This window comes from Oncorhynchus masou, chromosome 17, assembly GCF_036934945.1.
Source record: "Oncorhynchus masou masou isolate Uvic2021 chromosome 17, UVic_Omas_1.1, whole genome shotgun sequence".
In the NCBI taxonomy this organism is placed as follows: domain Eukaryota; kingdom Metazoa; phylum Chordata; class Actinopteri; order Salmoniformes; family Salmonidae; genus Oncorhynchus; species Oncorhynchus masou.
In genome coordinates, this window is record NC_088228.1 from 44,603,820 (window position 1) to 44,628,484 (window position 24,665).

General features: G+C 46.3%; 1 protein-coding gene across 4 annotated transcripts in view; it reads left to right on the forward strand.

Annotated features, from left to right (window-relative positions):
- Positions 1 to 24,665, forward strand: part of LOC135559087 (EMILIN-3-like) — a 77,971-nt gene that overhangs the window by 262 nt on the left and 53,044 nt on the right. The gene's annotated exons all lie outside the window — the stretch shown is intronic.

Below are 24,665 nucleotides of genomic sequence, written 5' to 3' on the forward strand. Positions count from 1 at the left end.
ACGTGTCTCTGTGTGGAAGTGTGTGTGTGGGTGTCTAAAATATAATCTAATCTCATACATCTATTGGCCCATTTAGATGTAATTTAGCTTAGAGCAGTCCAGTTAGATTTTTGGAAAGGGCTTTTATTTTTGTACAAATGGTTTTGTGTACCTTTCTTTGTTCACAATGCCACCAGTGTTGCCACTAGTGTTGCATAGACTGACCTGGAAATCCCCATATCATTTGGTTCGGTATTTAAACTACAAGTAAGTTGAACTCAAAGCTAGTGAAACTGAAAAAAAAAAAAAACTACATGAAACTTCATCAACATTTTTTTAAAAGTAGATTTTTAAAAAAAACATGTTTTTAATATCTGTGTTTTTGCATTTACATTGAGAGATTGATTGAGAATTTTATGCTACACAATGATAAATAGCAATTTATTTATCATATACATAAGTATACTAACTCAATCAAGATTTGTTTTGCACCCATTACTTGTCACGACTTCCACCGAAGTTGGTTCCTCTCCTTGTTCGGGCAACGTTCGGCGGTCGGCGTCGCCGGTCTTCCAGCCATCATCGATCCACTTTTCATTTTCCATTTGTTTTGTCTTGTCTTCCCACACACCAGTTTTGAATTCCATCATTACATGTTGTGTATTTAACCCTCTGTTACCCCCATTGTTTATTGTAAGTGCTTGTGCACGTTATTCTGGTATGCGACGGGGTTTGTACCCATTGTATTGATTGTTCCTCTTTACAGTGATTTTATTATTAACTTCTCTAGGGTAGTGGGCAGCATTTGGAATTTTGGATGAAAAGCGTGCCCAAATTAAACTGCCTTATCCTCAGGCCCAGAAGATAGGATATGCATATAATTGGTAGATTTTTTTAGAAAACACGCTAAACTGTTAAAATGGTGTCTGTGAGTATAACAGAACTGATATGGCAGGCGAAAACTTGAGAAAAATCTATTCAGGAATTAGGATTTTTCTTTTTTTGTAGTTTTCTATTCAATGCCATTACAATATCCATTGACTGAGGATTCAAATTGTTAGTTCCTATGCCTTCCACTAAATATCAACAGTCTTAAGAAATTGTTTCAGGCTTGTATTCTGAAAAATGAGGGAGTAAGGGTAGTCTGAATGAGTGGACCCTGACGTGTCACAGAGCTTTTTCATGAGCGCGACCGAGAGAGTAACTTTCTTGTTTACCTTTTGTACGTTATTGTCCGGTTAAAATATTATTGATTATTTAGGCTAAAATTATTTAGCGATTTAGGCTAAAATTAATATTATTGATTATTTAGGCTAAAAACAACCTGATGATTGAATATAAACATCGTTTGACATGTTTCTATGAACTTTACGGATACAATTTAGATTTTTTTGTGTGCCTGTTGTGACTGCGTTTGAGCCTGTGGATTACTGAAGATAGGTTTTTGGATATAAAGAGACTTTATCGAACAAATGGAACATTTATTGAATAAATTAATGTCTTCTGAGTGCAACCATATGAAGACCATCAAAGGTCTATTATTAATTTTATCTCTATTTCGAACTTGTGTAACTCTTCTACTTGGCTGGTTAAGGTTTGTAATGATTTGTCTGCTGGGCGATGTTCTCATATAATCGTACGGTATGCTTTCGCCGTAAAGCATTTTTGAAATCTGACACTGTGGTTGGATTCACAAGAAGTTAATCTTTAAACCGCAAGCGTCCCACATACCCTAGAGAGGTTAAACTATACCGTTGAAACACAGTTTTTGCTCTCCTGCGCCTGACTTCTCTGCCGCCAGTACGCAACCCTTACAGAATTCCGGAACAAACGTATGGAGTCAGCAGGAGCAGGTACCCCGGGTATAGGGGTAGAGGAGCACATCCAGGAGCACGCAGCAATGCTCCACCATCTTGTCACCGCCATGGAACGCGTTGTCCAGACAAAGGTAAACTGGGAGAGACAGGGAGTTCTACCAGCGCCTCCACCAGCACAACCGGGGTCTCCACTACGCGCCCCTCCTTCTCCTGGTCCCAGTGGGATTCGTCTCTCCCTTCCCCAGGAATATGATAGGACGGCTGCGAACTGCCAGGAGATCCTGTTGCAGCTAGACATTTACCTGGCAACCGTCCACCCAGTTCCTTTGGTCCGTGAGAGGGTGTCCGCCCTCGTCTCGTGCCTCACAGGGAAAGCCCTGGAGTGGGCCAACGCCATGTGGAGAGAGGGCAATGCGATGTTGTACCAGTTTGAGAAGTTCACCCGCCGCTTCCGGGCAATCTTCGACGACCCACCCGAGGGTAGAGCGGCGGGTGAATGCCTCATTCATCTGAGGCAGGGGACAAGGAGCGCCCAGGAGTTCGCCTTGGAATTTTGGACCCTGGCTGCCGGCGAAGGATGAAAACAACAGGGCCCTGATCGACCATTATTGCTGCAGTCTGCACGAGGATGTCCTGTGGCTGCAGAGGTCACACTGCCGGTCGGTGCCGGGTTGGTTCCTCTGGGTATCGAGACAGCAGGCAGGGCGCTCTGGCTTCAACCCAGGTGAGTCGACACCATTCTCACCCAGAGCATTCTGTTCCACATATGTTTTTGTATGTCACTTTCTCCTGAGTTTTCCCCGTATTCCCAGCATAAGGCGCTTGTCAATTCAGGCGCGGATGGGAATTTTATAGATAGATCATTCGCCCATAGTTTAGGGATCGCCACTGTTCCCGTGGTTGTGCCTTTCCCCGTTGACTCCTTAGATAGTCAACCATTAGGGTCAGGGTTGATTAGGGAGGCCACCGCTCCTCTGGGCATGGTGACGCAGCGAGGTCACAAGGAGAGAATTAGTCTCTTCCTTATTGACTCTCCTGCGTTTCCCGTGGTGCTAGGCCTACCCTGGTTAGCTTGTCATAACCCCACTGTTTCTTGGAAACAGAGGGCTCTCACGGGGTGGTCGTGAGAGTGCTCAGGTAGGTGTTTAGGGGTTTCCGTTGGTGCTACTATGGTGGAAAGTCCAGACCAGGTCTCCATCATGTGTATTCCCCCTGAATATGCCGATTTGGCTCTCGCCTTATCCAAAAAGAAGGCAACTCAATTACCACCCCATCGACGGGGCGATTGTGCGATAGATCTCCTAGTAGACGCTGCACTTCCAAGGAGTCCCCTCTCAAAGGCGGAGACAGCGGCTATGGAAACATTTGTCTCCAAATCCCTGCGTCAGGGGTACATTCGGTCCTCCACTTCAACCGCCTCCTTGAGTTTCTTTTTGTGAAGAAGAAAGAGGGAGGTGTGTGCCCGTGTTTAGACTATAGCGGTCTGAACCAGATCACTGGGAGGTTTTGTTACCCACTACCACTCATAGCCACAGCGATTGAGTCAATGCACTTCTTCACCAAACTAAATCTCAGGAGCACTTACAACCTGGTGCGTATCCGGGAGGGAGGCGAGTGGTAGACATCTTTCAGTACCACCTCAGGGCATTATGAGTACCTCATCATGTCGTTTGGGTTGATGAAGGCGCCATCAGTCTTCCAAGCCTTTGTAGATGAGATTTTCAGGGACCTGCACAGGTAGGGTGTAGTGGTGTATATTGATGACATTCTGACATACTCCGCTACACGCGCCGAGCATGTGTCCCTGGTGCGCAGAATGCTTGGTCGCCTGTTGGAACATGACCTGTACGTCAAGGCTGAGAAATGCCTGTTCTTCCAGCAGTCCATCCCCTTCCTAGGGTACCGCTTTTCAGCGTCAGGGGTAGAGATGGACAATAACCGCATTTCCACCTCAATTACGCACGCATTTCAGCCGTGCGTAATTGGCCGACTCCCACCAGGGTAAAGGAGGTGAAGTGGTTCTTAGGGTTCGCCAACTACCACGGGAGATTTATCCGGGGTTTTGGTCAGGGACCTCACTGCCGAATGGGGACCCGGTACGTTTGTAGTGGTCGGTTGAGGTGGACAGGGCTTTTGGTCACCTGAGGGTTCTGTTTACCTCGGCTCCTGCGCTGGCCCATCCGGATCCCTCTTTGGCGTTCATAGTGGAGGTGGGTGCGTCCGAGGCTTGGATAGGAGCTGTGCTCTCCCGGCGCTCGGGTACGCCACCTAAGCTCCGCCCCTGTGCCTTCTTATCGAAGAAGCTCAGCCCGGCGGACCGAAACTATGACGTGGGGGACCGGGAGCTGTTGGCTTTTATCAAGGCCTTGAAGGTGTAGAGACATTGGCTTGAGGGGGCTAAACACCCTTTTCTCATCTGGACTGACCAACGCAATCTGGAGTACATCTGGGCAGCGAGGAGACTGAAACCATGCCAGGCAAGGTGGGACATGTTTTTCACCCGTTTTGTGTTCATCTTTCCGACAGACCAGGCTCCCAGAACTTGAAGGCAAACACATTGTCTCTGCAGTATGACACAGAGGAGCAGCCCAAGGATCCCACTCCCATACTCCCCGCCTCCTGCCTGGTGGCGCCGGAAATGTGGGAACTGGACACGGACATCGAGCAGGCGTTATGTGCAGAGCCCGCTCCCGTCCAGTGTCCCGCTGGGCATCTGTGCGTCCTGTCTGCTGTTCGTGACCGGTTGATCTATTGGGTTCACACGTCACCCTCCTCTGGTTATCCTGGGATCGGTCGGACAGTGCGCTGTTGGAGCAGGAGGTACTGGTGGCCTACCTTGGCTAAGGACGTGAGGGTTTATGTTTCCTCCTGCTCGGTGTGCACCCAGTGCTAGGCTCCTAGGCACCTGCCCAGAGGGAAGCTACACCCCTTACCCGTTCCACAACGGCCTTGGTCGCACCTGTCGGTGGATTTTCTTACCGATCTCCCCTCTCACAGGGTAACACCGCGATCCTGGTCGTTGTGGATCGGTTCTCTAAGTCCTGTCATCTCCTCCTTCTGCCTTGTCTCCCTACAGCCTTACAGACTGTCTTGTTTGGCACAGAACTCGCTTCGCCACTCCTCCACTAACCTCTCTCCCTTCCAGTGCGTACTGGGGTACCAGCCGGAGGCTCCTGCGGTGGACAACTGGTTCAGGCGCGCGGATGAGACTGGGAAGCTGCCCGTGTTCACCTTCAGCGGGCTGTGCTGCGTCAAAAAGAGAATGCAGACCGTCACCGCAGTGAGCCTGGATCTGGCTCTCGACCCAAATCCTGCCCCTCCGCCTGCCCTGCCGGAAACTGGGTCCGCGGTTTGGTGGGCCATTTACAGTCCTGAGGAGAGTGAACGAGGTTTGTTATAGGTTACAGCTTCCACCCAATTACCATATTAACCCCTCGTTCCATGTGTCTCTCCTCAGGCCGGTGGTGGCTGGAGGTTCCTCCGCCCCTCTGGACATCGAGGGCCCCAGCGTAGTCCTTTCGATCCATATTGGATTCGAGGCATCGGGCGAGGGGCCTTCAGTATCTCGTGGAGTGGGAGGGCTACGGTGCAAAGGAAAGGTGCTGGGTTCCGGACGAGGAGGTGTTGGACCCTTCAATGCTGCAGGAGTTCCACCGTCTTCGTACGGATCTCCCTGCGCCTCGCCCTCCGGGTCATCCACAGTGCGCTGTTGGAGCAGGAGGTACTGGTGGCCTACCTTGGCTAAGGACGTGAGGGTTTATGTTTCCTCCTGCTCGGTGTGCACCCAGTGCTAGGCTCCTAGGCACCTGCCCAGAGGGAAGCTACACCCCTTACCCGTTCCACAACGGCCTTGGTCGCACCTGTCGGTGGATTTTCTTACCGATCTCCCCTCTCACAGGGTAACACCGCGATCCTGGTCGTTGTGGATCGGTTCTCTAAGTCCTGTCATCTCCTCCCTCTGCCTTGTCTCCCTACAGCCTTACAGACTGTCTTGTTTGGCACAGAACTCGCTTCGCCACTCCTCCACTAACCTCTCTCCCTTCCAGTGCGTACTGGGGTACCAGCCGGAGGCTCCTGCGGTGGACAACTGGTTCAGGCGCGCGGATGAGACTGGGAAGCTGCCCATGTTCACCTTCAGCGGGCTGTGCTGCGTCAAAAAGAGAATGCAGACCGTCACCGCAGTGAGCCTGGATCTGGCTCTCGACCCAAATCCTGCCCCTCCGCCTGCCCTGCCGGAAACTGGGTCCGCGGTTTGGTGGGCCATTTACAGTCCTGAGGAGAGTGAACGAGGTTTGTTATAGGTTACAGCTTCCACCCAATTACCATATTAACCCCTCGTTCCATGTGTCTCTCCTCAGGCCGGTGGTGGCTGGAGGTTCCTCCGCCCCCTCTGGACATCGAGGGGCCCCAGCGTAGTCCTTTCGATCCATATTGGATTCGAGGCATCGGGCGAGGGGCCTTCAGTATCTCGTGGAGTGGGAGGGCTACGGTGCAAAGGAAAGGTGCTGGGTTCCGGACGAGGAGGTGTTGGACCCTTCAATGCTGCAGGAGTTCCACCGTCTTCGTACGGATCTCCCTGCGCCTCGCCCTCCGGGTCATCCCCGAGGCCGGTGTCGGCGCCCTGCTAGAGCCGCGCGTTATTTCTCTGAAATAACTTGAAACTGACAAAAGCAATTAGCATCCACCATTGTTTATTTTCTATTTGATAGAAATCAGACTTTGCTTTTGATTTTTTATTCAACATAATTTTGATAATAATAAAACTAATAAATGGCATGGACAAAAATTACGAGAACCATAACCTAATATTTTGTTGCACAACCTTTAGAGGCAATCACTGCAATCAAACGTTTTCTGCAGCTCTCAATGAGACTTCTGCACCTGTTAACAGGTAGTTTGGCCCACTCTTCCTGAGCAAACTGCACCAGCTGTCTCAGGTTTGATGGGCGCCTTCTCCAGACTGCAAGCTTCAGCTCTTTCCAAAATGTTAGATATGATTCAGATCAGGACTCATAGAAGGTCACTTTAGAATAGTCCATGTTTTGTTCTTATCCATCCTTGAGTGTTTTGGGTCATTATCCTGTTGGAGGACACATGACCTGGGCAGTACATTTCACTCCAGAATGCCTTGATAGTCTTGAGATTTCATTGTGCCCTGGACAGATTCAAGGCACCCTGTGCCAGGTGCAGCAAAGCAGCCCCAGAACAGAACCGAGCCTCCTCCATGTTTCACTGTAGCTATGTTGTGCTCTTCTTTGAAAACTTCATTTCTTTGTCTGTAAACATAGAGCAGATGTGACTTGCCAAAAAGTTCCAGTTTTGACTCATCTGTCCAAAGGACACTCTCCCAGAAGGATTGTCAATATGCGTTTATGCAAATACCAGTCTGGCTTTTTATGTTTTCCTTTCGAAAATTGTGTCATCTTGGGTCTTCTTACATGGAGCCCACATTCCCTCAACAAGCGATCAGAAACTGACATACCTTCACCTTGGGGTTCAGCTTGTAACTCTTTGGCAGTTATCCTTGGTTCATTTTCTACCATTCACACTATCCTTCTTGTCACGTTCTGACCTTAGTTCCTTTGTTATGTCTTTGTTTTAGTATGGTCAAGGCATGCGTTGGGTGGGTTGTCTATGTTCGTTTTTCTATAATTTGGGATTTTCTGTGTTCGGCCTAGTATGGTTCTCAATCAGAGGCAGCTGTCAATAATTGTCCCTGGTTGAGAATCATACTTAGGTAGCCTGGTTTCACTTTTGAGTTGTGGGTGTTTGTTTTCCGTGTCAGTGTTTGCTACCACACGGGACTGTTTTGTTAATTCACGTTTATTGTTTTGTTCCAGTGTTCTGTTGTGTTTTGATGAAACATTATGGACACTTACTACGCTGCGCATTGGTCCTCCGATCCTTCTTGCTACTCCTCCTCAGTAGAGGAGGACGAGATCCGTAACAGAAACACCCACCACCAAAGGACCAAGCACCGTGGTGACGAGAGGCAGCGATACTTGGAGAACCGGATTTGGGAGGAGATTCTGGGGGGCGAGGGACCATGGGCACAGCCGGGAGAATATCGCCGCCCCAAGGCAGAGCTTGAGGCAGCGAAAGTCAAGAGGCGGCATTATGAGGAGGCAGCACTGCAGCAAGTCGAGGGCAGCCCCAAAAATGTATTGGGGGGGAGTGTGGCGAAGTCAGGTAGGAGACCTGCGCCAACTTCCCGTGCTTACCGGAGAGTGAGAGGGACCGGGCAGGCACCGTGTTATGCGGTTGAGTGCACGGTGTCCCCAGTACGCTTGCTTAGCCCGGTGCGGTACATTGCAGCACCTCGTATCGGCCGGGCTAGAGTGGGCATTGAGCCAGGTGCCATGAAGCCGGCTCAGCGCATCTGGTCTCCAGTGCGTCTCCTCGGGCCGGTGTACATGGCACCAGCCTTACGCATGGTGTCCCCGGTTCGACAGCACAGCCCAGTGTGGGCTATTCCACCTTGCCGCACTGGCCTGGCTACGGGGAGCATTCAACCAGGTACGGTTGGGCAGGCTCGGTGCTCAAGAACTCCAGTGCGCCTTCAGGGTCACCTCCATGCACCAGCCCTCCGGTGGCAGCCACCCGCACCAGGCTGTCTCTCTGTCTCCTCCCTACAGGTGCTCCCGCCTGTCCGGCGCCGCCGGAGTCTCCCGCCGGTCCGGCGCTGCCGGAATCTCCCGTCCATTCGGGACCGTTTGCTCGCGGCCCCAGTCTGTGGTCAGTGGCGAGGGTCGCTGCTCGAAAGAGGCCAAGGAGGCGGTTGAGGAGGCGGACAAAGACTATGGTGGAGTAGGGTCCACGTCCCGCGCCAGAGCCGCCAACGCGGACAGACACCCACCCAGACCCTCCCCTATAGGTTTAGGTTTTGCAGCCGGAGTCCGCACCTTTGGGAGGTGGTACTGTCACGTCCTGACCTTAGTTCCTTTGTTATGTCTTTGTTTTAGTATGGTCAGGGCGGAGTTGGGTGGGTTGTCTATGTTCGTTTTTCTATAATTTGGGATTTCTGTGTTCGGCCTAGTATGGTTCTCAATCAGAGGCAGCTGTCAATCGTTGTCTCTGATTGAGAATCATACTTAGGTAGCCTGGTTTCACTTTTGAGTTGTGGGTGTTTGTCTTCCGTGTCAGTGCTTGTTGACTGTTTCGTTAATTTACGTTTATTGTTTTGTTCCAGTGTTCTGTTGCGTTTTGATTAACACTTGTTATGGCTAGGAGTCCCTCAAAAGGAACACCCCCCCATTCAGCTGAAAAGGTGTCGCGGGAAATTCAAAAAATATTTTGGGGAAATATTTAACTTTCACACTTTAACAAGTCCATTACAGCAAATGAAAGTTAAACATCTTGTTAGTCTACCCATCATGTCCGATTTTTTAAATGTTTTACAGCGATGTTAGATCACCACCAAATCCAAAAACACACACAGCCATTTTTCACAGCCAAAGATAAAAAGTAAAAAAAGCAGAAATATATATAAAATGAATCACTAACCTTTGATTATCTCCATCAGATGACACTCATAGGACATCATGTTATACATGTATTGTGTGTTTTGTTCGATAATGTGCATATATATATATATAAAAAATCTCAGTTTACATTGGCGCGTTACGTGCAGAAATGTTTTGATTCCAAAACATCCGGTAATTTTGCAGAAATACTCACAATAAACATTGACAAAAGATGCAAGTGTTATTCACAGAATTAAAGATAAACGTATCCGCTATGCTACTGCTGTGTCAGATTTCTAAAAAACTTTACGGAAAAAGAATATTCTGAGAACAACGCTCAAAACCCAAATTAGCCACAGAAATAGACGCCAGTTTGGCGTCAACAAAAGCGTCAAAAAACACTATAAATATTCACTTACCTTTGAATATCTTCATCAGAAGGAAGTCCCAGGAATCCCACTCAGTAAAAGAGCTCCTATGAGCCCCTCCTTTATAGTAGAATCATACAACCAGAATCTAAAGATGGTGACATCTTGTGGAAGCCCGAGGAAGTGCATGCACATCCATAACTAACATGGACTTCAAATGGCACTGTTTTGAAAATCGAGTTCTCTCTTCCTGTTTGGATTTCTTCTCAGGTTTTTGTCTGCCATATGAGTTCTGTTATACTCACAGACATAATGCAAAGAGTTTTAGAAACGTCAGGGTGTTTTCTATCCACCAGTAATAATATGCATATATTCCCATCTGGGACAGAGAAGGAGGCAGTTATGTTTGGGCACGCAATTCATCCAAAGTGAAAATGCTGCCCCCTATCTCTAACAGGTTTTAAACATTATGGACACATACCACGCTGCGCATTGGTCCTCCAATCCTTCTCGCTACTCCTCCTCAGAAGAGGAGGACGAGAACCATTACACTTCTGTTCAATCTGGGGTATATTTTACTCTTGCGGCCGCGCCCAGGGAGGTTGGCTACAGTTCCATGGACCTTAAACTTCTTAATAATATTTGCAACTGTTGTCACAGGAACACCAAGCTGCTTTGAGATGGTCTTGTAGCCTTTACCTTCCCCATGCGTGTCTATTATTTTCTTTCTGATCTCCTCAGTCAAATCTCTCCTCAGCTTTCTCTGGTCCATGTTCAGTGCGGTGCACACAATGATACCAAACAGCACAGTGACTACTTTACTCTGGTCCATGGTCAGTGTGGTGAACACAATGATACCAAACAGCACAGTGACTACTTTACTCCATTTAAATAGGCTGAATGACTGATTACAAGATAGGAGATGTGTGATACTAATTAAAGAAAATGTTTTGTTTGAAATATCACCATAATCCAATTATTTATTTTCTTTTCTAACACGTCTTTGTATAATTAGCATTAATTCATCTCTTTTCACAGCTTCTTTGCTTTATTCTATGACATACAAAAGGCATGCAAGTATACATGATCAAATATCTTTTAATTTCCTCACTTTTCAGGAGGAATGAAGCATTATTTCAATGAGCTCTAAGGTTACCAACTAATTTGAGCATGTCTGTACAGAACTATAGAGAACATACACAAATTTTATGATAATAAAAATATAAGTTTACACACTCCCAGGAATCTCATATATGATGGATAATTAGCTTTCCTACAGAAAATACATTAACTTCTTGCGTCGAGCAATCCCGGATCCGGGATCCTATTTATAGCCTCAAGCTCATTAGCATAACACAACGTTAACTATTCATGAAAATCGCAAATGAAATGAAATAAATATATTTGCTCTCAAGCTTAGACTTTTGTTAACAACACTGTCATCTCAGATTTTCAAAATATGCTTTTCAACCATAGCTAAACAAGCATTTGTGTAAGAGTATTGATAGCTAGCATAGCTATAAGCCTAGAATTCAGCCAGCACAAAAACAAGAAAATCATTCAAATAAAATAATTTACCTTTGAAGAACTTCAGATGTTTTCAATGAGGAGACTCTCAGTTAGATAGCAAATGTTCAGTTTTTCAAAAAATATTATTTGTGTAGGACAAATCGCTCCGTTTTGTTCACGTTTGGCTATGAAAAAAACCTGTATCCAGTTATAGCCTCAAGCTCATTAGCATAATGTAACGTTAACTATTTATGAAAATCGCAAATGAAATGAAATGAATGTGCTAGCTCTCAAGCTTAGCCTTTTGTTAACAACACTGTCATCTCAGATTTTCAAAATATGCTTTTGAACCATAGCAAAACAAGCATTTGTGTAAGAGTATTGATAGCTAGCGTAGCATTTAGCGTAGCATTCAGCGGGCAACATTTTCACAAAAAACAGAAAAGCATTCAAATAAAATCATTTACCTTTGAAGAACTTCGGATGTTTTCAATGAGGAGACTCTCAGTTACATAGCAAATGTTCAGTTTTTCCTGAAAGATTCTTTGTGTAGGAGAAATCGCTCCGTTTTGTACATCACGTTTGGGTACCAAAAAAAAACGAAAATTCAGTCATCAAAACGGCGAACTGTTTTCCAAATAAACTCCATAATATCGACTGAAACATGGCAAACGCTGTTTAGAATCAATCCTCAATGTGTTTTTCACATATCTCTTCATTGATATATCGTTCATGGATGTCTACTTTCTCCTCTGAATCGCTTGGAAAAAGACCTGCAGCTGAAGATGACGCACCAATTTCGACGGAGGACACCGGGAGGACACCTGGCAGATGTAGTCTCTTATGGTCAATCTTCCAATGATATGCCTGCAAATACGTCACAATGCTGCAGACACCTTGGGGAAACGATAGATCGGGCAGGCTCATTCCTTGCTCACAGACAATATCTTTGCAGTTTTGGAAACGTCAGAGTGTTCTCTTTCCAAAGCTGTCAATTATATGCATAGTCAAGCATCTTTTTGTGACAAAATATCTTGTTTAAAACGGGAACGTTTTTTTATCCAACAATTAAAAGAGCGCCCCCTATATCGAAGAGGTTAATGCATTTATTGTGGTCGTTGATACAAGATGAATGAAAACTAACTTCAGGCTATATGAAAACGAACAATCACATGTGCACACACACACATACACTATGAACGTAAGAACAAACACCCTCCTTCTTCTCCCTCACACACCATGAGGCGTCAATGGCAAAATCATGGCGAAGGTAACTCAACATACTGTGTCTCCATCTAATAGTGCTGACTGTGTACACACGTAACCCAGGCCAATTGCTTTCCTCTGGCAGCAGCTGCTAAACTGGAGAGAAATCCAATCCACAATAAGTGAAAGAAATACTTCCTTTTCCATCTCCCTCTCTTTATAGAGAGCGGGTAATTTCCCAGGTCACTACTGTGAGAATGGATCAGGTGTCTTAACCCTGGGATACTTTGCTGATGTCACAACCCAGGAATGTAAACTCTCTCTCTCGCTCTCTCTCGAGTAGCTTCATGGCTACATCTAATAAGATCATGTCCAGTAAAAGTGCCTAAGAAAGAGCCAGTGATGGGTCACAGCAGGGTTAAAGTAATGAAAGTAACTGAGTGGTATGCTGTTTCGCTAAAGTGCTTTCATTAAGTCAGTCTCTGGTGTCTCTATCAGCAAAGGACTGCAGTGTGGGTCACATAGCTTACTATATTGTGGGACAATAGCTGACAGTTGTGCTCAGGGAGTTCTCTAGGATGAGAAGTCTTAAGTCTGGAAAGCATTTCACATCTTCACATTAACAATACAGTAGAAGGTAATACAGGGATACAATCGTTTAGTTTTTTTTCTCTCCCAGGGAATTGGTGTTTTAATGAACTATGAAGCTACAAGGAATCTGAGCACCATATTTAACTTATTTTGGCTCATTGGGACGCCAGCGTCCCACCTCAACAACATCCGGTGAAATTGCAGAGCACCAAATTCAAATTACAAAAATAGTAATAATAAACATTCATGAAAATACAAGTCTTATACATCGGTTTAAAGATTAAATTCTTGTTCACAAACAGAAGACACAATGGATGCCTTGTTTATTACTATGGATTCCAAGGTGTTTCATGCCACAGTTATTTGTTTCTCTTTAAGTCATTTCCTTTATAACAATTTACCAATTAGATGACTCCGCATAGCTGAAGGAAATGTTATAAAAATGTCCTTCAAATATGAGAGTCTATGTGCACACCTGCAATGATTCAAGAATAAAGCCCCCATTTAGTAGAAAGCTCTGCTACAGAACACAAATGTTTTCCTCTACTATTTTATCTACAATACCCCATAGTGACAAAGCAAAAACACGTTTAAAAAAAACAGAACTATCACTTGTACATAAGTATTAATTTCCTTTACTCTGTACTTTGTTGAAGCACCTTTGGCAGCGATTACAGCGTTGAGTCTTGGGTATTATGCTACAAGCTTGGCACACATGTATTTGGGAAGTTTCTCACACTCTTCTCTGCAAATCCTCTCAAACTCTGTCACGGTGGATGGGGAGTGTCACTGCAGAGCTATTTCCAGGTCTCTCCAGAGATTGCATCTTGCCTATATATTCATATTCCATAAATTTACTTTGATTTGTGTGTATTAGATAGTTGTTGTGGAATTGTTAGATTACATGTTAGATATTGCTGCACTGTCGGAAATAGAAGCACAAGCATTTCGCCACACTCGCAATAACATCTGCTAACCATGTGTATGTGACCAATAAAAATTGATTTGAGTTGAGATGTTTGATCGGTTTAAGTCCGGACTCTGGCTGGGCCACTCAAGGATAGTCAGACTTGTCCCGAAGCCACTACTGCATTGTCTTGGCTGTGTGCTTAGGGTCATTGTCCTGTTGGAAGGGGAATCTTCACCCCAGGCTGAGGTCCTAAGCACTCTGGGGCAGGTTTTCATCAAGGATCTCGCTGTACTTTGCTCTGTACATCTTTCCCTTGATCCTGACTAGTCTCCCAGTCCCTGCCGCTGAAAAACATCCCCACAGCATGATGCTGCCACCCCCATGCATCTCTGTAGGGATGCTGCCAAGATTCCTCCAGACATGACAATTGACATTCAGGCTAAAGAGTTCAATCTTGGTTTCATCAGACCAGAGAATCTTGTTTCTCATGGTCTGAGAGTCTTTAGGTGCTGTTAGGCAAAATCCAAGCGGGCTGTCAAGTGCCTTTTACCGAGGAGCGGCTTCAGACTGGCCACTCTACCATAAAGGCCTGATTGGTGTTGCTGTAGAGATAGTTGTCCTTCTGGAATGTTCTCCCATCTCCACAGAGGAACTCTGGAGCTCTGTCAGAGTGACCATCAGGTTCTTGGTCACCTCCCTGGCCAAGGTTCTTCTTCCCCGATTGCTCAGTTTGGCTGGGTGAGCAGCTCTAGGAAGCTTCTTGGTGGTTCCAAACTTCTCCCATTTAAGAACGATGGAGGCCACTGTGCTCTTGGGGACATTCAATGGTGCAGAAATGTTTTAGTACCCTTCCCCAGGTCTGTGCCTCGAAACAATCCTGTCTCGGAGCTCTAAGGACAATTCTGTCAACCTCATGGCTTGGTTTTTGCTCTGACATGCACTGTCAACTGTGGGACATTATATAAACAGGTGTGTGCCTTTCGAAATCATGACCAATCAATTGAATTTTCCACAGGTGGACTCCAATCAAGTTGTAGAAACATCTCAAGGATGATCATGGGAAACAGGATGCACCTGAGCTCAATTTTGAGACTCTTAGCAAAGGGTCTGAATACTTATTAATATTATTATGATATACTTATGTAAATAAGGTATCTCTGTTTTATATGTTAAATTAAATTTGCAAACATCTCTAAAAAGCTGTTTTCACTTTGTCATTATGGGGTTTTGTGTGTAGCTTAATGAGGGAAAATGTATTTTATCCATTTTTAGATAAGCCTGTAACGTAACAAAATGAAAGGGTCTGAATACTTTCCAAAATGTACTTTTAATCTACGATCTCAGAAACAGCAGAGACGTGAAAATGATTTAGTGAGTTACTGTCACACCCTGACCTAAGATATCTCTGTTTTCTTTATATTTTGGTTAGGTCAGGGTGTGACTAGGGTGGGTACGCTAGTTTTGGTATTGTCTCGGGGATTTGTATTGTCTCGGGTTTTTGTATGTCTAGGGTTTTGTAGGTCTAGGGGATTTGTATGTTTATGGTGGCCTGATATGGTTCCCAATCAGAGGCAGCTGTTTATCGTTGTCTCTGTTTGGGGATCATACACTGCACAAAAAAATAAAGGGAACAGTAAAATAACACATCCTAGATCTGAATGAATGAAATATTCTTATTAAATACTTTTTTTTACGTAGTTGAATGTGCTGACAACAAAATCACACAAAAATTATCAATGGAAATCAAATTTATCAACCCATGGAGGTCTGGATTTGGAGTCACACTCAAAATTAAAGTGGAAAACCACACTACAGGCTGATCCAACTTTGATGTAATGTCCTTAAAACAAGTCAAAATTAGGCTCTGTAGTGTGTGTGGCCTCCACGTGCCTGTATGACCTCCCTTCAACGCTTGGGCATGCTCCTGATGAGGTGACGGATGGTCTCCTGAGGGATCTCCTCCCAGACCTGGACTAAAGCATCCGCCAACTCCTGGACAGTCTGTGGTGCAACGTGGCGTTGGTGGATGGAGTGAGACATGATGTCCCAGATGTGCTCAATAGGATTCAGATCTGGAGACCGGGCGGGCCAGTCCATAGGATCAATGACTTCCTCTTGCAGGAACTGCTGACACACTCCAGCCACATGAGGTCTAGCATTGTCTTGCATTAGGAGGAACCCAGGGCCAAACGCACCAGCATATGGTCTCACAAGGGGTCTGAGGATCTCATCTCGGTACGTAATGGCAGTCAGGCTACCTCTGGCGAGCACATGGCTGTGCGGCCCCCCAAAGAAATGCCAACCCACACCATGACTGACCCACCGTCAAACCTGTCATGCTTGAGGATGTTGCAGGCAGCAGAACGTTCTCCACGTCTTCTCCAGACTCTGTCACATGTGCTCAGTGTGAACCTGCTTTCATCTGTGAAGAGCACAGGGCGCCAGTGGCAAATTTGCCAATCTTGGTGTTCTCTGGCAAATGCCAAAAGTCCTGCACGGTGGTGGACTTTAAGCACAACCCCCACCTGTGGACGTCGGGCCCTCATACCACCCTCATGGAGTCTGTTTCTGACCGTTTGAGCAGACACATGCACATTTGTGGCCTGCTGGAGTTCATTTTGCAGGGCTCTGGCAGTGCTCCTCCTGTTCCTCCTTGCACAAAGGCAGAGGTAGCGGTCCTGCTGCTGGGTTGTTGCCCTCCTACAGCCTCCTCCATGTCTCCTGATGTACTGGCCTGTCTCCTGGTTGCCCCTCCATGCTCTGGACACTACGCTGACAGACACAGCAAACCTTCTTGCCACAGCTCGGATTGATGTGCCTTCCTGGATGAGCTGCACTACCTGAGCCACTTGTGTGAGTTGTGGACTCCGTCTCATGCTACCACTAGAGTGAAAGCACCGCCAGCATTCAAAAGTGACCAAAATATCAGTCAGTAAGCGTAGGAACTGAGAAGTGGTCTGTGGTCACCACCTGCAGAACCATTCCTTTATTGGGGGTGTCTTGCTAATTGCCTATAATTTCCACCTGTTGTCTATTCCATTTGCACAACAGCAATGTGAAATTTATTGTCAATCAGTGTTGCTTTCTAAGTGGAGAGTTTGATTTCACAGAAGTGTGATTGACTTGGAGTTACATTGTGTTGTCTCAGTGTTCCCTTTATTTTTTTGCGCAGTGTATTTAGGTAGCCATTTCCCGTTGGTGTTTGTGGGATCTTGTTCTATGTTTAGGTGCCTGTCTGCACTTTCGTATAGCGTCACATTTCGTTCGTTTTGTTGTTTTGTTAGTTTGTTCAGTGTTCTTTCTTTAATGAAAGAAGAATATACGAATACACGCTGCACCTTGGTCTCCTTCATATAACGAACGTGACAGAAGATCCCACCAAAAATGGACCAAGCAGCGTGTTCAGGAGGAATGAACCTGGGAGGAGATCCTGGATGAAGCAGGACCCTGGACGCGGGCTGGGGAGTATCGCCTTCCGAAGGAGGAAATAGAGGCAGTGAAAGCAGAACGGCGACGCTACGAGGAGTTTTACCAACGAGATAGGCCACAGAAACCCCATGGAACATGGAACAGTAGGTGGAGCCGAGGAGCGAACCAGAGCCAGTCAGGGAGTCGGATGAGGAATTCGACGCAAGATTCCGGAGAGAGGTGCTAGCATTGAGAGCACTGCAGAGCGGGTGTGCCGAGGTGCATGTCATCAGGCCGGTATCACCAGTACCGGTCCCATTTATCAGGCCTCCAGTGCACCTCCACAGTCCAGAGCTTCCGGCGACAGTTCCCAGTCCAGAGCTTCCGGCAACAGTTCCCAGTCCAGAGCTTCCGGAGACGGTCCCCAGTCCATCCCCAGTCTGGGGCTTCCAGCGATAATCCCCAGTCCGGAGCCTCCAGCGATGGTCCCCAGTCCCAGGCCTCCAGCGACGGTCCCCAGTACAGGGCCTCCAGCGAAGATCCCCAGTCCGGGGCCTCCAGCGATGGTCCCCAGTCCGGGGCCTCCAGCGAAGATCCCCAGTCCGGGGCCTCCAGCGACGATCCCCAGTCCGGGGCCTCCAGCGACGATCCCCAGTCCGGGGCCTACAGCGACGGTCCCCAGTCCGGGGCCTCCAGCGAAGATCCCCAGTCCGGGGCCTCCGGCGACGGTTCCCAGTCCGGGGTCTACAGAGACGGTCCCAGTCCGGGCTCTAGAGAGAAGGTTCCCAGTCCCACCCCTCCAGCGACGGTCCCCAGTCCGGGGCCTCCGGCGACGGTCCCCAGTCCGGGGTCTACAGAGACGGTCCCAGTCCGGGCTCTAGAGAGAAGGTTCCCAGTCCGGGGTCTACAGTGACGGTACTCAGTCCAGGGCATCCGGCGATGGTCCGCAGTCCAGAGCCTCCGGCGATGATCCACGGTCCGGTTCTACAAAGGCGGCAGGATCAGCATGAAGAGGGGGGACGGCATCCAGAACCAGAGCCGCCACCGAGGGTAGATGCCCACCCAGACCCTCCCTTATAGGTTCAGGTTTGCGGCCGGGAGTCCGCACCTTTGGGGTTGGGGGGTACTGTCACGCCCTGACCTAAGATATCTCTGTTTTCTTTATATTTTGATTAGGTCAGGATATGACTAGGGTGGGTACACTAGTTTTTGTATTGGGGCTTTGTATTGTCTAGGATTTTTGTATGTCTAGGGTTTTGTACGGTCTAGGTGATTTGTATGTTTATGGTTGTCTGATATGGTTCCCAATCAGAGGCAGCTGTTTATCGTTGTCTCTGATTGGGGATCATATTTAGGTAGCCATTTCCCTTTGGTGTTTGTGCAACCTTATTCTATGTTTAGTCGCCTGTCTGCACTTTTCGTATAGCTTCACGTTTCGTTCGTTTTGTTGTTTTTCTAGTTTGTTCAGTGTTCTATCTTTAATAAAAGAAGAAGGTACGCATACAATGCTGCACCTTGGTCTCCTTCATATAACGAATGTGATAGTTGCAGACAGCTAGTTACCATGCATAGTTCCCAACTGTGGAGGCTACACACTGGGCACACCGCGTACTAAAAAATGTTTATACAAATAAACTGCAAATAAAATAAATATCTTGTCACATGCTTCATAAACAATACGTGTAGATTAACAGCACCGAGTTGATATGCAGGGATACAAAGCAATTGAGGTAGATATGTACATATAACTAGGGGTAAAGTGACCAGGCAACAGGATATATAATAAACAGTAGCAGCAACACATGTGATGAGTCAAAAGAGTTAGTGCAAAAAGTCAATGCAGATAGTCCGGGTAGCTATTTGATTAACTATTTAGTAGTAAAAGCTGTTCAGGATCCTGTTGGATCCAGACTTGGTGCATCGGTATCGCTTGCCGTGTGGTTCAGAGAGAACAGTCTATGACTTGGGTGGCTGTAATCTTTGACCATTTCTACGTCCTTCCTCTTACACCGCCTGGTATAGAGATCCTGGGTGGCAGGGAGTTCGACCCCAGTGATGTATTCGGCCGTACGCACTACGCTCTGTAGCGCCATGCGGTCGGAGGCCGAGCAGTTGCCATAGCAGGCAGTGATGCAGCCAGTCAAGATGCTCTCAATGAAGCAGCTGTAGACCTTTTTGAAGGCCAAATCTTTTCAAGCACCTTTGAATGCTGAGCTATAGTCTATGAACAGCATTCTCACATAGATGTTCCTTTTGTCCAAGTGGAACAGGACAGTGTGGAGTGCAATAGATATTGTGTCATCTGTGGATCTGTTTGGGCGGTATGCGAATTGTGAAGATACTTGCCGCGTTGTTCAGTTTGCAAGCCCTGCCACATCCGACAAGCATCAGAGTCAGTTTGGTAGGATTTGAGCTTTGTCCTATATTGAAGCTTTGCCTGTTTGATGGTTCGTCGGAGGGTGTAGTCGGTTTTCTTATAAACGTTCAGATTTGTTTTTCTGCATTAAAATCACCGGCCGCTAGGAGCAGCGCCTCTGGATGAATACTTATGGATCGTTGATTGCGGTTTTAGTGCCAGAATACGTTTTTGTGGTGGTAAATAGACAGCTACGAAAAATAGAGATGAACACTCTCATGGTAAATAGTAAACAGTATAGTCTAACAGCTTATCATTAGGTATTCTAACTTAGACGAGCAGAACTTCCCTAATATAGAGACTTCCCTAATATAAGAGATTGCCCACCAGTCTTTGTTGACAAAGAAACACTCCCCACCCCCACGGATCTTACCGGACGATGCTGTTCTTTCCTGCTTATACATGGAAAACCCAGCTAACTGTACATTATCCATGTCCTTGTTCAACCATGTCTCCATATAATATGTATAATTTATATATAATATATAACGTATAATACAGTTCTTTATGTCATGAAAAACAATATCAGATTTTTGATTTAGCGGTCACCTAAATGTCTTTCAACCATTTAAAAGCTAAATTCAAATGGGAAAACAAATAAATAACATGAATCTGTTGATCAGCTCCATCATTCATTGAATCAGATGGCTCATTCATCACAAAACCCACTGGCACGATTAGCAAATTCAAGCATGACATGCCAGCAACCAACACTGACAATACACATCCAAGTATAACTGATCAAATTATGAAAGACAAGCATTGTCATTTTGAATTCAGTGAAGTGAGTGAGTAAAAGGTGAAAAAATATTGAAATTAATGATAAAAAAGATTGTGGGGGCTGTTTTGTTAGACTTCAGTGTGGCTTTGACATGATTGATGATAGTCTGCTGCTGGAAAAACGTAGGTGTTATGGCTTTATATATTGTGGATAAAGTGTTACCTGTCTAACAGAACACAGAGGGTGTTTAATGGAAGCCTCTCCAACAGGTAGATTCAGGAATTCCCCAGGACAGCTGTCTTGGCCACTTATTTTTTCAATCTTTACTAATGACATGCCACTGGCTTTGAGTAAAGCCAATGTGTCAAATCAAATCAATTCAAATTGTATTAGTCACATGCTCCGAATACAACAGGAACTCACTGCAGCCCTTTCATATTACATTGCAAAGGACATGATGCCATTTCATATTGATGCCTTACAGTGAAATGCTTACTTTCGAGCCCCTAACCGATGGTGCAGTTTAAAAAAATACAGATAAGAATAGAAAGTAACAAGTAATTAAAGAGCAGCAATAAAAATAACAATTTATACAGGGGGGTGCCGGTACAGAGTCAATGTGCGGGGGCACCGGTTAGTTGAGGTAGTATGTACATGTAGGTAGGTACTTCAAGTGACTGGATAGATGACAACAGAGAGTGGCAGTGGTGTGGAGAAGGGGGTGAGGCAATGCGAATAGTCTGGGTAGCCATTTGACTAGATGTTCAGGAGTCTTATGGCTTGGGGGTACAAGCTGTTTAGAAGCCTCTTGGACCAAGACTTGGCGCTCCGGTACCACTTGCCGTGTGTTATTAGGGATAATATTCTGTGACTTGGATGGCTGGAGTCTTTGACAATTTTTAGGGCCTTCCTCTGACACCGCCTGGTATAGAGGTACTGGATGGCAGGAAGCTTAGCCCCAGTGATGTACTGGGCCATTCTCACTATCTTCTGTAGTGCCTTGCGGTCAGAGGCCGAGCAGTTGCCATACCAGACAGTGATGCAACCAGTCAGGATGCTCTCAATGGTGCAGCTGTTGAACCTTTTGAGGATCTGAGAACCCATGCAAAATCTTTTCAGTCTCTTGAGGGGGAATAGGTTTTGTCAAGCCCGCTTCACGACTGTCATGGTGTGCTTGGACCATGTTAGTTTATTGGTGATGTGAACACCAAGGAACTTGAAGCTCTCAACCTGCTCCACTGCAGCCCCCGTTGATGAGAATGGGGGCATAATCGGGCATCTTTTTCCTGTAGTCCACAATCATCTCCTTTGTCTTGATCACATTGAGGGAGAGGTTGTTGTCCTGGCACCACACGGCCAGGTCTCTGACTTCTTCCCTATCGGCTGTCTCGTTGTTGTCAATGATCAGGCCTACCACTGTTACTTCGGAAAATGTCAAATTGGTGTTGGAGTTGTGCCTGGCCGTGCAGTCATGAGTGAACAGGGAGTACAGGAGGGAGCTGAGCACGCACCCCTGAGGGGCCCCTGCGTTGAGGATCAGCGTGGCAGATGTGTTGTTACCTACCCTTATCACCTGGGGGCGCCCTGTCAGGAAGTCCAGGAACAAGTTGAAGAGGGAGAGGTTTAGTCCCAGGATCCTTAGCTTATTGAGTGCACTATGTTGTGCAGTATGTTGTTGAACGCAGAGCTGTAGTCAATGAATATCATTCTCACATAGGTGTTCCTTTTGTCCAGGTGGGAAAGGGCGGTGTAGAGTGCAATAGAGACTGCATCATCTGTGGATCTGTTGGGGCTGTATGCAAATTGTAGTGGGTCGAGGATTTCTGGGATGATAGCGTTAATGTGAGCCATGACCAGCATTTCAAAGCACTTCATGGCTACAGACATGAGTGCTACAGGTCAGTTGACATTTAGGCAGGTTACCTTAGTGTTCTTTGGCACAGGCACGATGGTGGTCTGCTTAAAACATGTTGGTATTACAGACATGGAAAGGGAGAGGTTGAAAATGTCAGTGAAGACACTTGCTAGTTGGTCAGTGCTTGCTTGCAGTACATGTCCTGGTAATCCATCTGGCCTTGAGGCATTGTGATTGTTGATCTGTCTAAAGGTCTTACTCACATCAGCTGCGGAGAGCGTGATCACACAGTCTCATGGTACAGCTGGTGCTCTCATGCCTGTTTCAGTGTTATTTGCATCAAAGCGAGCATAGAAGTAGTTTAGCTCATCCAGTAGGCTCGGGGCACTGGGCAGCTCTTGGCTGTGCTTCCCTTTGTAGTCTGTAATAGTTTGCCAGCCTTGACACATCCCACAAGCGTCAGGGCCGGTGTAGTACGACTCAATCTTAGTCCTGTATTGATGCTTTGCCTGTTTGATGGTTCGTGAGAAGGCATGGCGGGATTTCTTTTAAGCTCCCAGTTAGAGTCCTGCTCCTTGAAAGCAGCAGCTATAGCCTTTATCTCAGTGCGGATGCTGCCTGTAATCCATGTCTTCTGGTTGGGGTATGTACGTACGGTCACTGTGGGGACGACATCATCGATGCACTTATTGATGAAGCCAATGCCTGATGTGGTGTACTCCTCAATGCCATCGGAGGAATCCCGGAACATATTCCAGTCTGTGATAGCAAAACTGTCCTGTAGCGTACCATCTGCTTCATCTGACCACATTTTTATTGATCTAGTCACTGGTGCTTCCTGCTTTAATTTTTGCTTGTAAGCAGGAATCAGGAGGATGGAATTATGGTCAGATTTGCCAAATGGAGGTCAAGAGAGAGCTTTGTATGCATCTCTGTGTGTGAAGTAGAGGTGTTCAATAGTTATTTTCCCTCTGGTTGCACATTTAACATGCTGATAGAAATGTGGTAAATCTAATTTAAGTTTCCCTGCATTAAAGTCCCCGGCTACTAGGAGCGCCGCCTCTGGTTGAGCGTTTTCTTGTTTGCTTATGGCGGAGTACAGCTCATTCAATGCTATCTTAGTGCCAGCCTCTGACTGTGGTGGTATGTAAACAGCTACAAAGAAGATAGATGAAAACTCTCTCGGTAGGTAATGTGGTCTGCAGCTTATCATGAGAAACTCTACCTCAGGTGAGGAATAGCTCGAGACTTCCTTAGATATCGTGCACCTTGTCGCCCCCTGTCTTACCAGACGTCGCTGTTCTATCAGTACATCATATTACCAGCCAGCTGTTGTTGATATTGTCGTCGTTCAGCCACGCCTTCGTGAAACATAAGATGTTACAGTTTTTAATGTCCCATTGGTAGTTTAATCTTCCCAATAACTCGTCCATTTCATTGTCCAAATATTGCATGTTTGCTAGCAGAATTGAGGGTAGTGGGGGTTTATTCAATCGCCTCCGACTCCTCCGAAGGCAGCCCGCCATCCAGCCTCTCTCCACCTCATCACGCAGATCTACAGTGAGGGAAATAACTGCTGCAATTAGTTTCAGTATGGTTGACAAGGAATAAGTTATTTCTAAATATTGAAAATTTTTCATTCATTCAATCATTCAATAAACCCTAAACTAAATCTCTCTAATGATTAATGTGGAAATTGAGCAAGTTAAGGTGAATAAACAGCTTGGAATAAGCCTGGATTGTAAACTGTCATGGTCAAAACATGTTGATACAACCGTAGCTAAAATGGGGAGAAGTCCATCATAAAGCGCTGCTCTGCCTTCTTAACAGCAATATCAACAAGGCAGGTCCTGCAGGCCCTAGTTTTGCCGCACCTGGACAACTGTTCAGTCGTGTGGTCAGGTGCCACAAAGAGAGACCTCAATTACAATAGGCTCAGAACAGGGCAGCACAGCTGGCCCTTCAATGTACACAGCACAACATGCATGTAAATATCTCATGGCTCAAAGTGAAGGAGAGATTGATTTCATCACTACAAGTGTTGACATACTGAATGCACCAAGGTTTCTGTTTAAACTACTAGCAGACAGCTCGGACACCCATGCTACACTATTCCACATCAGGTAACCCATGCATACCATACACCCATACATACCCCACAAGACATGCTACCAGAGGTCTCTTCACAGTCCCCAAGTCCAGAACAGACTATGGGAGGAGCACAGTACTACATAGAGCCATGACTACATGGAACTCTATTCCACAGTACTACATAGAGCCATGACTACATGGAACTCTATTCCACAGTACTACATAGAGCCATGACTACATGGAACTCTATTCCACAGTACTACATAGAGCCATGACTACATGGACCTCTATTCCACAGTACTACATAGAGCCATGACCACATGGACCTCTA